We start from the raw sequence: 15,467 nt of genomic DNA on the forward strand, positions 1-15,467 counted from the left end.
TTGTGGCTCAGCTAGTGAAGAATCCACCTGCAATGCGGGAGACCTGGGTTTGATCCCTGGGTTGGGAAGATGCCCTAGAGAAGGGAAAGGCTACCCACTCCAGTATTCTGGCCTGGAGAATTCCATGGACTGTATAGTCCATGGAGTCTCAAAGAGTCGGACACGACTGAGCGACTTCCACTTTCACACAGCATCTTTGCAAAGTGGCTTACACTAAACACAGCTGCTATAGCAGTGGCTGAAAGGTTGACCATAGGGCAGTGAGAGCTTGGAAAACAGAAGACCTTTGGGGTCAAAACTGTTGTCAACGGTTTGCTGGGTGGTTAGGAAGTGGGTGTAGGTCTTTGCTTCCACTGGGAGGGTGCGGGGCTTCCACTTGATGTGGGTACATCTGCGTACTTGCCACACCTCCACCCCAAAGACACAGAAGCAGCCTGCATTGTACAGAGTCTAGAGGCCAAGGCGAATGGAAGGATTCACCTCTGTAAAGGATTCATCTCTGTATGTAAAGGGTCACAGGGGGAAGCACTTCATGAAAACAGTCTCCCCTCCTGAATCAGACACTGGGACACTGGTACAACAGCCCCAGAAATGAGACTGGAACTGAACTGAATGAGATGTGTCTGATGTTTTCCCAGCTCGTGCATAAGATAAAGCAAGGCTTTTTGTCTCTGTCGGTTGGAGCCTCTGATAGAGTCTGCAGTATAGACAAGCTGCCCAGCCCTGTGTGTGCAGACCCCCTTCCCCGTGTGTGCAAATGAGAACACACGTGTTCACACACATGCCTCCTGCCCAGAAGGACTGGATTCTGATGTGAGAGGGGAGTTTGGGGACGCAGACACCGTCCCCACGGGAATGCCGATCTACCGCAGAGCCGTCTCCTCCTCACCTGGTCCGGGCGGAGGGAAGCGGAGGATGCAGCTGGGACGCCGGCGCTTTCATTATTTATGAAGCTTTCGTTCTTTCCCGTATAAATAATCGATGACTGCAAAGTGCGGCGGGCACCGACGCCGAATATTCATGAGCCTCCTTCGCGGGGATTTCAGCTGCTGCCGCCTCGGCCCCAGATGTGCACCGCACTCACGCAGGCACGCACGCCCCCAAATAAAAATCATCATAATAAAGATTTCATCTGTCAGGCTGGGGCCTTGTCTACAGGACTGACGCAGCCGGTGCGTTCTCGAACTCAGAGGGTTTGCCCGCCCGGTGAGGGCTGGAGCCAAGCGCCCAGCCAGCTGGGGGCTAGGGGGACTGGGGCAGGGGTGGGGGGTGCCTGGTAATCCTGATACTCCACCGACGGATCCACTTCTCACCCCAGCCTCGCGAGCCCCTGGAGTTTAATCAGTATGCCCACTCAAAGATCAATAATCCTTTTTTCCGTGTGTGCCCACTGAGAGCCCTGCCTGCTTGGCCCTGGAAGAGGCGAGCTATGCAGACTCGGATTCCTGTGCATTGGGAAAATACCCTTGAATTTCCTCTCTGCTTGCGCCATCTGACCTCCCAACCGTGGGATTTCACAGAGGGGGCGGGGCTGGAGGAACCAAAGAGAAACAGCAGGCACCCCTCTGGAGGCTGGCCCTTAACTTACCTCTCTGGCTCCACTCTGGCTCCCATGCCAGGGTGCAACTCATCTCTGTCTTCCTGACTTTTAATGCTCTCTCTGTCCTCCCAGCCTTTGTGCCTGCTGTTTATGCTGTTGCCTTTGCTTGAAATGCTTTTCCTTTCCCCAACAACTCGTGTGTGTGTGTGTGTGTGTGTGTGTGTGTGCGCACGCGTGCGCACGCTCAGCCCTGTCGGCCCCATTGACTGTAACCTGTCAGGTTCCTCTGTTCATGGAATTTTCCAGGCAAGAATCCTAGAGTGTGGTGCCATTTCCTATTCCAGGGGAATCTTCCCAACCCAGGGATCGAACCTGAGTCTCCTGAATCTCCTGCTCTGGCAGCGGATTCTTTACTCTAGCGCTACCTGGGAAGCCCCCACCAATGCCTGGCTAGTGCCTACTCACCTCTCCGGTCTCCAGCAGGTGACAGGTCTCCCCCTCTCCTCTGGGTCATCTTCTCCAAACCCTTAAGCTGTGCTAGGCCCTTCCTCTGGACTTCAGGCACCTAGACACCCCAGGTCTGGCATTTATCCCATAATTTTCTAGCGGTAATTATTGTTAATGTCTCTCTCTGCCAAACACAGGGTTTCCCAAGTGGCACAGTGGTAAAGAATATGCCTGCCAATGAAGGAGACACGGGTTTGATCTCTGGGTCAGGAAGATCCCCTGGAGGAGGACATGGCAACCCACTCCAGTATTCTTGCCTGGAGAACCCCATGGACAGAGGAGCCTGGCGGGCTACAGTCCATAGGGTCACAAAAAGTTGGACACAACTGAGCAACTGAGCACAAGCACCCCCATAAACACATACTGTATCATAAACATGTAAGGACTGCAGACTCTGGCACACAGCAAACCTCAGTTGGAATCCAAGCTCTGCCGCTTAGTAGCTGTGTGTCCTTAGGCAAGTTATTCAACCTCTCTGTGCCTGGATTTCCTCTTCTATTAAAGTTGGAATGATAAAAATAGTCAACCTCATAGGGTTCTTATGAGGATTTAGTATATTAATCGAATGTTTGGCTCAATGCCAGCACAGAGTTTGGTAAGGGGACAGTCTCCTATCCCTTCTCCACAATTCCAGCAGCACCAAAGCTCTGAAAACCAAAAAGCTTTTTAAAACTCATTTGGCAGCAAAACCTGAACTGAACTGACCTTGGAGGTACTTATGGTCTTTATTTATCCTGTTTGCTGGAACTATTCATATGTATTTTGCTACAGAAATATGAATATATTTGAGTGTTCCGTGATTTATAGAACATTACATTTCTAAAATCTGGAAAAATTTCAGACTCGGAAGTGCATCTAGCCCCAAAGGTTTCTATGAGGAATCCTGGATCAACAGCATTCTTAGGCTTTCTATGATCGATAGTGTAATAATATTACATGCCCCACAGCCAGCACTGTGCCTGGCACAGAGCATCCATACGTAAACACTGGGTGATGATCAGGAAAAGGAAGGAGTTTGTCCTGCTTCGCTGACCTTCTTGGAGACTGTGTCCTGCCATCAATCCCCTCAGAGCCCCAAGCCCCAGGTCCTGACTTCCCCAAGGTCATCCCTTGCTGTTGCTGACAGAAGCAGGGTTAAACTATAAACATCTCCTGACCGGGGTTTTCCTGGTGGCTCAGTGGTAAAGATTCCACCTGCCAATGCAGGAGATCGGGGTTCAAGCCCTGGTCCAGGAAGATCCTACATGCCGTAGAGCAGCTAAGCCCATGGGCCACAATTACTAAGCCCGAGCTCTAGAGCCAGTGAGCCATAAGTACTGAGCCCACGTGCAGCAACTACTGAAGCCCACGCATCCTAGGGCCTGAGCTCCATAACAAGAGAAGCCACAGCGATGAGAAGCCCACACACCACGATTAGAGTAACCCCCACTCTCCACAGCTAGAGAAAAACCCACGCACAGTAAAGAAGACCCAGTACAGCCATAAATAAATGAATAAATATCATTTTTAAAAATCTCCTTTCTCTGAGGTTTTGCACAGGAAGCCAATTTCATGTACCAAATCATAGCTGAGGAGCCCGAAACTGCCCCCATGGTGATAACTGGCCCTATTCCTCCAGGAAAGCAGAGGACTGCTCCAGGCCCTCCCTGGCCCCTCCCCACCATAGCACCAGAGGAAGTGTCTGGAAGGGAACTGTCAAGTGAAATTAGACTGAGTTCCAATCTGTGCAGGGCCCTAAGATGTGTGGTATAGACAGTTGGAATGAAGACAGCAGTAGAGGGTATATGTGTAGATATAGATACAGATGGCTATAGAATTCCAGCACTTTCTTCATTCTTACACCAAGACCATGGGATGGGTACTGTTAAGGTTTAATGGATCCCAGTAAAGAATCTCACTGTCTCAACACCGGAGTTCAGATCCAGTTGAGACAGAGAGGCACTGGAACCCCATAAACAAAGGCTAAATGCCAGCAGTAGCATGTGCCCAAAGCTCAGTGGTAGACTGTGACAGTGTGAGGGAAGGCTGGAAGCATTATATCCCTCCTCGTGAAGATGCCCATTTTGTAGATGAGACTGAGGCAAGTGAGTGGAGGATAAAGATTTGAACTGAGGTCTGTCATCCCCACATTATTCTGCCTCGCTTGTTGCTTCCAACAAATCCCACAAACAAGGGCTCAGAACCTCCAGGAGTCTGTGATAAAATGAATCCAGTGTGAAAAGACCTTAGGAGTTGGGGAGCCTGCAGCAGAGCCCTGGGATCTGGCCAAAGGCTGGTCTACAATTCCCCCCTCTCCACCCCTCCTGCTCCCTTCTCCCTTCTTCCTGCCCCTCTCTCCTCAGCCTCATTCTTCTCTGTCAGATCACCATCACTCCTCTCCCTCTGGTTACTGTGCTTGGCAAGGCAGCTCTCCTGGTTCCACATCTGATCTGCACCTGAGCCAAGGGAAAGACTCGCTTTCGGGACCAACATCCATCTCCAGTTCATTTAGCAGCAGGTACTCTTGTCTGGGTTCACCAGTCACAAGCCTGATCCATTTCTGGCAGCTGGAACAAATCCCACGGGAGATTCAAACAATCCCAGTCACTCTGAACACCTTTGGGAGGGCAGAGAACCCAGTGGCTGGAAAACCAAATATCAGGGCAGCACCCTAGAGACTGCCCTGATTCTCTCTCATATATTAGAGATGTCAGTTTACACATCAGGCAAGGAAAGTTCCCAAATCCAGAGATTGGGCTATCCTGTCCCCACCCCCAGGACAGCCTGCCCCTGCAGCAGAAATGGCAAATGCGTTTCCTTTTATAAACCAACCCTATGAGGCTTTGCAGAATTCAGAAGCTGCATCTGAGCTCAGCATGAAGGAGCCCTGTGATTGATTAGGGATGTCTGCTGTGGCTGCAGCCTGGGACACAGTGGTACTCGGGTCATGTGTTCCCTTTCTCAGCATTGATGATGGTTTTCACAATAGATGCCCTTTAGGGAACAGACCCTGTGATTGTGTCACTCTGGGCTTGAGGGTTCTCTGTGTGCATGTCTGTAATTTGGAAAGATACATGTTGACAACAATGCTCGTAAATCAATGGTCAATGAAATCCCTTTCTTCCACACCATATGGCTTCTACCTATGACCTCCAGCAAGCACAGAAACTTCTGAAGCCTCATTGCCACATTTACAAAGCAAAGATGATGCTGCAAGTTGGGACAAAGCTGAATGCATTAAATTCTTCCCTCCACTTTGGCAAAATGGATTTGCATTTTAAAAATTATTATTAAAAAGCCAGACATTCTATAGACCTGAAACAGACAGTGGTTAGCAAGGCATGGAGCCTCACACTTGCTGGTCTCCAGGTCCTAAATATGTAGGAGCAGCAGGAAGTTCAGTTCCCTCCAGGATGTTGCAACCAAAGAACCTTCTGGCGCAGGTGAATTCCACTGTGAAAATCCTGTAAGAGCATCATGTTTGCTTGGGGCAACGGATGAAACCCTTACAATGGGCTGGACTGCTCAGGTGGCACTAGTGATAAAGAATCTGCCTGCCAATGCGGAAGACACAAGAGACTTGGGTTCGATCCCTGGCTTGGAAAGATCCCCTGGAGGAGGTAATGGCAACCCACTCCAGTGTTCTTGCCTGGAGAATTTCATGGACAGAGGAGCCTGACAGGCGGCCGTCCATGGGGCTGCAAAGAGCTGGACACGACTGAGCACCTGAACACACATGCACGTGTGCATACACACACACACACACACACACACACACACACACTTGAGCTCTGTTTTCTCCTCAGTGGCCTCTCCTACTGCTTTCCCCTCCTTTACTCCACAAACCTCTTCACTGTTCCTCAAACTAACCAAGCACACTCCTGCCCCAGGACTCTTGCACCTGCTGTTCCCACTGCCTGCAGCTCCGACCACAGATGTCTTTGCAGCTCTCTCTCTTGATTCCTGTAGGTCTCTGTTTCAGATGTTACCTCTTCACAGCTGCCTGTCCTGACCAATCACCTTCTTTGAAATAGCGCCTCTCCCTCTGCATCATTCTCTATCACCCTTATCCTGTCTCATTTTCTTATAGTACATATGTTTGTCTTTTGTCTGTCAACCCAACCCCCAATCAGAATGTGAGCTCCACAAGGTTAGGAATGCTGTCGTGTTGTGTGAATTGTTACATCTCCAGTGTAGAGGCTGGGCTGGCACATAGGACTCAGTGGGTGTGTGTTGAATGGGTGAGTGAGGGCTAGGCATCCGATTTTATGGAAGAACTGAGGCTTAGAAAAGTGGAGTGAGGGACTTCCCTCGCTTGACTCCAGAGGTCAAGATCCCACGCCTCCACTGCAGGGGGCCCAGGTTCCATCCCTTGTTGGAGAACTAAGATCCTGCATGCCGTGTTGCACAAACAAAACACAGAAAAAAAAAATGCGGAGTGACTTGCCCAACAATTACAGCTGTGTTTTCTCTGTCGAGCACTACACACAGCCATTTACACACCTCATCCTTTAAACCTCATAGCAGCTCCACAAAGCGGGACTATTCCCACACTACAAATGGAGACCAGCCAGGTTGAGGGACTTGTCCAAGAGCACACAGCAGGTCAGAGGGGCAGCTAGGACTTGATGCCAGGCTGCATGTCTCCCGGGCACTCACTGGTTACTTCTTGGCTCCACAACCTCCCAGAGCCTGAAATCAGTGTCTGACCCTCAGTGTCCCCTCAAACAAAGTGCACACTCTGTGTTGAGTGGATCATTTAGTCCAACCCCCTGTCTCCAGGCAGCACTGTATCTAAACCACCAGACAGAATCTATCCAAAATTGATAAGCTCCTTGCCAAGAGATTTCACCTTTTCCCAAGTCTCCTCTTTCTAATGATAATTCTCACCACAGTAAGTTCTTCTTTTGGTCTAACTTAAATCCCCCTTGCTTTATATTCAAACTATTTCTTCTTGTCCACCTTCCACGGAGCTGGGCAAGGCCCAGCTCCCAACACAGGCACCATAACCAGGTTGCTTTGTTAGCGGAGACAGAAGCCAGGGGGCTCTGCACCCCAGCAGTTCACTGCAAACCTGAGAACTTCAACTCCAAGGCTGGTGCTCGGTCAGCACTTGCCTCCCACTCCTCTCCCCGGCCCCGCCTGCCACGGTGATTTATGGGCCCTGTCAGCTTGAAGGCTGAGCTGTGGAGACAGCTGGAAGAAGCAGGAATCAGGAACAGCCATCCATCTGGCCAAACAGGGATGGGATGGGAGAGGGAGGCCCAGAGGGCGGCTAAGGTTTCATCAGGAGGGGGGGTGCTGGGGTGAGAGGGCAAGGAGGTGAGGCAGCCAGACCCCTCAGATGACAGTGGAACAAACACCTGGATGGACACCGGCACGGCAGGTCAGAGAGGACGGCGCCAGGGCCAGTAGCTGGGGGACAGAGACGGACAGAATGGAAAACAATGAAACAAGACGGCGGGAGGGAGGGAGAAAGGACCAAAGTCAGCAGCACAGAAATCCACCTCAGGAGTTTCTAATTCTCTTTCTTCTGAAGACAAAAGAGAAATGAAGACGACAGTCGGTGAGAGATGTTTAGTGGGGTTTGTTTCTCTGCAGGCACTCTGGAGGACCAGGTTGAAATGCACGCCTGCCACCAGGGACGGGGAGGGGGCAGGGTGGGGGCGAAGGGCGGGGGTGGCGGGGGGATGGGCGGGGGGCGGGGGGGGAGGGGGTCAGCATCACCTGCCCCACCCAGCCCAGCCCTGCAGGGGCAGCTTGGCCTCCTCCGTCTCTCCCATCCGGGTTTTATGCCTCCTGACCCCTGCAGTGTTTCTGGCCTCATCACCTTAGATTTCTCTTGCTCAGTACTTTGCGACCTGCCTCTCTCTGGGGTCAGACCCCCCTGGAGTCACTTTCTCTGCCAGCCTGTCTGCTTCCCTGTCCCACCTGTCTCGCTGCCCTGGGCATTTCTACCCCTGTGATGTCCCTCCATACTTTTCTCCCGCCCTTCCCAGGTCTCAATCTCATGCCGTTCTTGGTCCCCCATCTTTCAGCTGACAATTGGTCTGTCTCTAATGTCTAAAGGCCACAGGTGCCCTGCCCTGAGCCTGGGCAGTGGGTCCAGGTGGCCTCAGAGTGGGAAAGTGGAGCCTCTCGGGCAGGGGTTGCTGTGGGGAGAGGGAGCCCCCACGCCTCTCCTAGCTGCAGGCAGCTTGGCCCGAGGTGAGGTGGTGGCCGTCGTTAGGGAAACAGAACAGGCAGCCGGCAGCTCCCTTTTATCCGGAGAGGATTTGATATTCCCGGACACGCCCTGCTGAAAGCCCAGGCACATGCACACGCATGCACACACATACACGGGGACACAGAGCACAGTAGACACGCACTAAGCAGCCTCAGATGGCTTTGCAATCACACTCCAAATCCAATCGCTTCACAGGCATCCAGGAACGAGAGACCCCCAACTGCAACCCCCAAACACAGAGAGGTACCCCCACCCCCTGAGCAGCAGGAACGCTTTGGTGGAGAGAGGAATCTCTGTGCACATCCACTGCCCACAAGAGAAGGACAAACAGCCCCAGATTAAACCCACCTGCACCTCGGAGACACCAGCCTCTCCCCCACGACAGTGGCAGCAGGAGGAGGAACAGCTTTCTGGACCAGGCTCTTCATTCGGAAGAAGGAAAAGAAGATTCCTGCCCAGCACACCATGCCAGAACCCTGCCCCCTCCCATGGGGCAGGAACTCAGGGCCACCCAAGCCCCTCTGCTGCCTGGCTTCCATGATCTCTTTATTTCCCTCTCTCTTTGTATCCCCCTTGATTTATGAAACTAGAGGAGATGATCTCTTATTTAACTTACTTTGAAGTTGATTCAAGTTCTTTCGATAACAAATTAGTCTCATTAAAAAGCAGTTTCCACCTGGGTCCATGGGGTGTGATGTTGGCTGCTCCCCTGCTGGTTTGGGCAGGGAGGTGGTGCGCCCCCTAGGGGCCAGTGTGGAGAAGGCAGTGCCATGTGTCCCCTCTCTCCTTCAACCAGGAGTTGGTGGTGGAGGTGGGGAGGGAGCATCACCATTGAGCACAACACGTGCATGTTAAGTCTCTTCAGTCGTGTCTGACTCTTTGCGACCCCATGGACTGTAACCTGCCAGGCTCCTCATTCCATGGGATTCTCCAGGCAAGAATACTGGAATGGGTTGTCATTCCCTTCTCCAGGGGATCTTTCCCACCCAGGGATTGGACCTGTGTGCTAATAACATATACACTACCTATGCACTCCGTGTACACTGCGTACAGTATATATGCACTGTATGTGCACTGCATACACACAATACATACATTATATATATACTATATGCACACTATATGCTATAGGCTGAATGTGTCCCTCCAAAATTCACACATTGAACCTAATCTCCAAGGTGATGGTATTAGGAGGTGGGGCCTTTGGGACATGATTAGGCCAAGAGGAAGGAGGTCATGGTGTCTGAGCCCACAGACTACTCCAGACACATCTCTGACCCTCACCCCGGCTCTGCCACCTGGAAATACCCATTCGGGGTCTCCTGATCACGGCTCTGCCAGTGTTTAGCTCTATGGCCACATGCAATTAGCTTGACATCTCTAAACCATTGCTTCCTGGGCTGATGATGGGGATAATATTAGGTACCCTCTCGAGAGTCATGAAGATTATTCCAGGGTCAAGTGAAGATATGGGAGCCAGTGGAGAGGCTCCAAGCAGAAATCTCAACTGAAAGGAGAGCTAAAAATGATGCCTAAGGCCACACAGGGACACCCCTAGACACACACACCTTCAACCCAGCAAAGGGAGGCGACAGAGAAAGGTGGCAAGGGGGATCCCAGGGACCGAGACATTTCACAGGTACATGGGGGTCTCCAGAGAGTGACATTTCTCTGGCATGGTGCACAGGCTGTCTCAACAGCTGGGGAAGCGTGGCCCAGTTAGGAACCTGCTAATGACATTCACTGTCAGCTCAGGACTGAGTGAACATGCCTGCAGGCCTCCCTGCCAACTGCAGGTCTCACCCGAGAGTGGAAGTCATGGTGGTGGGGGTCGGGGGAGGCCTATCTGGGCCATGGGACACAGGATGGGGGATCAGGGCTCAGAGAGGGGTCAGGGCTGGTTTTAGCAGGACCCAATAAGATGGAAAGGAAATGGCAACCCACTCCAGTGTTCTTGCCTGGAGAATCCCAGGGACGGGGGAGCCTAGTAGGCTGCCGTCTATGGGGTCGCACAGAGTTGGACACAACTGAAGTGACTTAGCAGCAACAATAAGATGGAGGGACTGGGTGTCAAGACAGACAGCAAGCTGGAGTCAAGCCCAGTGAGGAGGGAGGTAGGTGGGGGATCCACACAGCCATGAACTGGGAACAGGACAGCCACAGAGCTGGGCCACTGAGGGTCCTGTTGAGGCCTCTGGGTCAAGAGGAGAGGCTAGAGCTGGAGGCAGGGCTGTCTGCAGCACCCCCACTTGGCAGCTACTGGGAGCTGCTTGTCTGCCGCTGACAAAAGGTCTCTCCGGAGGTGACAGGGCACTGTGTTTCCCCTAAACATAACAGCGACGGGGATTCGTCCATCTTCTTGTCAGGAGAGAGAACAGCTCAACTCCGCTTCTGTCAACAGCTCTGCTGGCTCCTCAAAGCCCCCCCACACAAACCAGGGCTAAGCCGGGTGTCAGGTGGGGTCTGAATCAGGCCTTTCTGCCCTGGCCTGATTGCCACCAAGCAGCCCGCACCCTTTCTGTCTCCCCTACCTTCTCCTCCCTCCCACTCAGCTTGATTTTTGCCCCTCAAACCCCCTCCCTTCCCCCAGCAAGATAGAAGTCCACCCTCCCCCATCCCCCAGGCCCAGGCTATTCCCTTCCAGCAGTGTGTGGCCTCTCTTGGGCCAGCCACAGCCAAAGATGGGGAGGGAATATCCCTCTGCCTCTCCCTGGCTGGCTTGTGGGGTCCACTCACATAGAGGGGCCATCCACATGCAGGGCCCAGGATCAGCCACAAACCCATTCACAAGGCAGCCCTAATGAAAAATTACATTCTAGAAAATAGGGTGCCATTTTCCCATTTGGCTCTGGGCCATCTTGGAGGGGAAGATGGGGGAGGGGTGTGGAGGGTTGGGGTAGCGGGAGTACATAATTCCATCTCTGGGACAGCTGCCTCCTTCCCCACCACCTCCTGGCACATGCTGTGTGTGTGCTTAGTCACTCTGTCGTGTCTGACTCTTTGCAACCCTATGTACTGTAGCCCACCAGGCTCCTCTGTCCATGGAATTCTCCAGGCAAGAATACTGGAGTGGGTTGCTGTTGTAGCCACGTGTTCCAGGAAACAAACTCACTCAGAAGGACAATGCGGATAGTGGAGTGCAGTTTATTACACAGGCGGGCCCAAGGCAGAGTCTCCTCTTAGCCAAGGACCCTGACCAGTTTTTGTGAAAACCTAACATACCCTAAGTGTAAGTGCTCAAACACACCTCCCCAAATTCTCTGAAACTAGTCTGAACAAAGGAAAAGAAAGATACAAAGTTAACATGTGATTCCTATACCTTAAGCCTAGGTAGTTAACAGTGGACAATTATCAATAGGCCTGTGGTCACACCCCAATAAGCACAATAGAATGTATGATTCTATTTGGTTACACAGATAATTAAGGTATTCTTTTAGGCAATGGAGAGTCTAGGTATGAGCCCTGGGGCTCTTCCATTGTTTTGGGGCGGGGGGGGCGGGGTCTGGTTTTCCAGTTGGTAAGTCATTTCCATAGATTCTGGGCATACAGCTCAGAGTCCACAGTCCAGCCCAAGATGGAGTCCTGCTTTCAAGATGGAGCCTGTTCTGTCTGTTTCCTCCTTCATTGCCATTTCCTCCTCCAGGAGATCTTCCCCACCCAAGGATCGAACCTGAGTTTCCTGTGTCTCCTGCATTGCAGGTGGATTCTTTACCCACTGAGCCATGAGGGAAGCCCCAGCAAATGCTTTTTTTTTTTTTTTGAAAGTTGCTCAGTCATGCCTGACTCTCTGTGACCCCAGGGACTATACAGTCCATGGAATTCTCCAGGCCAGAATACTGGAATGGGTAGCCTATCCCTTCTCCAGGGGACCTTCCCGACCCAGGAATTGAAGCAGGATCCAGGTGGCCATCTGCTGCAGGTGCCTCTACCTTGCTCTCTCTCGGGGTGCTCAGCCTCACTAGTCAGCACTCAGGCTGGGTGCTCCAGGCCCACCCCCACTTTCCTCCCCGCCTCTCCCACTTTCCAGTATTGGCATTTCAAGTCCTGGAGCAGGAGAGAACTGAGCTGCCCAGCAGGGATGCCCAAGGGAGTCCCCTTCCAGTGGTGAAAATTTGTTCATTCATTCAACAAACATTTATTGAGCACCTACTATGAGGTATTCAGTGGTCTAGGGTCCAGGTTGAGAGCAGTATTTACCAGACATGGTCACTATGCTCGTGGAGCTCACACAGGTTGTAGTGAGGCAGACAGACATGAAACGAATAAGCCACGAATGAATGAGGCCAGGTTAGACTTTAAACTTGCAGTGTTAAGTGAGAAAAGAAGACTCCTGAGAGTCCCTTGGACTGCAAGGAGATCAAACCAGTCAATCCTAAAGGAAATCAACCCTGAATATTCACTGGAAGGACTAATGCTGAAGCTCCAATACTTTGGCCACCTGATGTGAAGAGCCGACTCACTGGAAAAGACCCTGATGCTGGGAAAGATTGAGGGCAGGAGGAGAAGGAGAAGAGAATGAGATGGTTGGATGGGATCACCAACTCAACGGACATGAATCTGAGCAAACTGCAGAAGTGAAGGACAGGGGAGCCTGCAGTCCACGGGATCTCAAAGAGTTGGACACAACTTAGCAACTGAAAAACAACAACAGCAATGAAACAGGAAGGGCAGCTAAGGAATGCCTGGGATCTGGAGAGACCTGTCTCAGAGATGCTGAGACCTGCAGGATGAGAGGGGTCCAGCCTTGAGAGGATCCGAGGAAGAAGAGAACGGCAGGGCAAAGGTACACAGTGGGGCGGAGCTCTGGCCGGCCAGGGCCAGAGAGGACCAGGGTGGCAGGAGGCTGAGGGGGGTCACGGGTGAGAGGAAGCTGGGCAAGGCACAAGGGGCTAGATTAGGCGCAGGGCACAAAGAGGACTTGGGATATTTTGGTAACCAGAATGAAGAACCACTGAAAGTTTTAATCAGGTTTGGTAAGAACGAATTGAGAGAGCAGCATGGAAACATATACATTACCGAATGTAAAATAGATAGCCAGTGGGAATTTGCTATAAAACACAGGGAGCTCAAACTGGTGCTCTGTGATGACCTAGAAGGGTGCGATGGGGTGGGAGGAAGGAGCAAGGTTCAAGAGGAAGGGGACATATGTACACCTATGGCTGATTCACACTGATGTACGGCAGAAATCAATACAATATTGTACAGCAATTATCTTCCAATTAAAAATAAATACATTTTTAAAGTTTGAATCAAGTTTGTCTTTTGTGATCACTCTGGCTCCTGAATGGAGAGTGGCCTGCAGGGGTCAGGGAGGAGGGGAGGCTCCTTGGTTTATGCCAGGGCCAGGTGACGGGAACTGACGCAGGTGTGTTTCCCAGGTCGAGCTGCAGCACTGGTCCATACACTCAGCTTCCCCTGCTGCCTCGTCTCCCAGCAGGGATGAGGAGTGTGGCCTTTATTTCCACAGCCACCAATCTGGGGGCTTGTCTTTCACTGTCCCAGCCAGGTTATAAATCCATGTCTATAGTTACATGGAGGGAAGAAGAAGGAGACCTCAGACCAGAAAGGTCGCCCAGTGGCCAGGCTCCAGCTCAGGGGAGAATCCAACTCCACTCCCAGCACCACTGAGAAGCCCAACCCATTTTGCAGGAGGGTATGTGAAGGCCCTAGGGTTCAGGCTATTCTCAGCCTCTTGCTGGGCCTGAGATTCAAGCTCCTCCCAGTACCAGGGGAACAAGTAAGAGCAGTAAGAGCTCAGACTGTACATGAGCAACCTGGGCAAGAACTCCAGGTCCACCAGATCCAAGCTGTGCGACCCTGAGAAAATTACTTAACCTCTCTGAGCCTATTCACTTGATTAAGTCCTGCATTTATTCAACAAATATTTAGTGAGTATCTGCAGTGTTCCAGGCCTTATTTACCACGGATGCTAAGAATGTTACAGCAAACGAAAGGATTTATAGCCTCGAAAGGAAGACAGGCAACAAGGCAACAGTTAATATGACTTACAATCTCTGCTAAGAAGTGAAAAATAGGGGTACAGGGACTTCCCTGGTGATCCAGCGGCTAAGATTCCACACTCCCAATGCAGGGAGCCTGGGTTCAATCCCTGGTCAGGGAACTAGATCCCACATGCCGCAACTAAGAGGTTCGCATGCCTCAGCAAAAGACCTGGCACAGCCAACTAAAGAAAGAAAAGTATTTTTTAAAAAAGAGGGGTGCAATGGGAGATAATAATTAGGATAAAGAGATCTCTTTAGATAGGGTGAGATGTAATGAGACCATACACATACATCCCTCAACCACAGCTGGGTGCTAAATGCCGGCACCCATCAGTCACTATTGCTGGGAACATGGAGGGGAAGGTGAGGGCGTCAGAACTGGCCTTCAACTCCAAGCCCAGAGCTGGAGGAAGGAGGGGCCCCAGACAGCTGAGCCTGACGTTTCCTCCCCCACGGGTCAGACTCAGGCCTGGACCCTCTTACAGGTGGGCAGGAAGAGTCCAACTCCTGACTCCTGGTGTTCACTCCACTTCCAGACGTGGGAGAAGAGGAGACCCCAACCCCTCCTCCGATGACCTGCCCACTGGGTCCAGATGGTGGGACACCAGGGGTGGCAGGTCCTCATAGTGCTGCCTGTTGGGGATCCAGCCTTCCTGGGCTACAGACAGAATTTTCAAAACCTCTGCTGCCCCAGTCACGCAGAGCTGGAAGCCCCTCTGAGATCCTTCCCAGGGGCAGTCAGAGAGACACAGGCCCCTTCTAAGTGGTCTTCAGCCCTGCGTCCTGCCTTTCTCCTCTTCCTCTAGCTGTAGTCATCAAGATGGTTTATAACCTCCCAATGGGGAGGAAGCTCCAGGGCTCTAGAGCTGGGCACGGGGTCTGCTCTGACCTTCTCCCGGACCAGAAGGGAGGAGCCAGCATTTTTGAGGGGTTCAGAGTTGGGATGAGAAAGGACAGCAGGAAAACAGTCTGAAATGGTATTTCTCTATGGGCACCTCTGCCCACAGCCCAAGGAATAGACCATAGAGACAGGTCCAGGCTCCGTTAAGAAACCCCCTCCACTCCCTGGGGACACCCAGTCCCCGCCCAGCCCCACTGCTACCCTCCTCACTTCTCCCAGCATCTGCTGCTCCCCTCCTTTCTTCGTTCTGTGGCAGGGGAGAGGCACATGGGCCCCTTGAAAGTCATCCCAGATCTCCAGGGGGACCCCCTG

The 15,467-nt window shown here is 52.0% G+C and overlaps 1 long non-coding RNA gene across 1 annotated transcript; it reads left to right on the plus strand.

The window, feature by feature from the left end:
* Positions 1-7,409: 7,409 nt before the first annotated feature.
* LOC129653993 (uncharacterized) lies at positions 7,410-8,932 on the plus strand. The gene is made up of 2 exons (XR_008715338.1): positions 7,410-7,592; positions 8,448-8,932. It is a non-coding gene; the product is annotated as an uncharacterized LOC129653993 (long non-coding RNA).
* The last annotated feature ends 6,535 nt before the right edge of the window (positions 8,933-15,467 follow it).

The sequence above is a fragment of the Bubalus kerabau genome, chromosome 5 (genome assembly GCF_029407905.1).
Source record: "Bubalus kerabau isolate K-KA32 ecotype Philippines breed swamp buffalo chromosome 5, PCC_UOA_SB_1v2, whole genome shotgun sequence".
Classification (NCBI taxonomy): domain Eukaryota; kingdom Metazoa; phylum Chordata; class Mammalia; order Artiodactyla; family Bovidae; genus Bubalus; species Bubalus kerabau.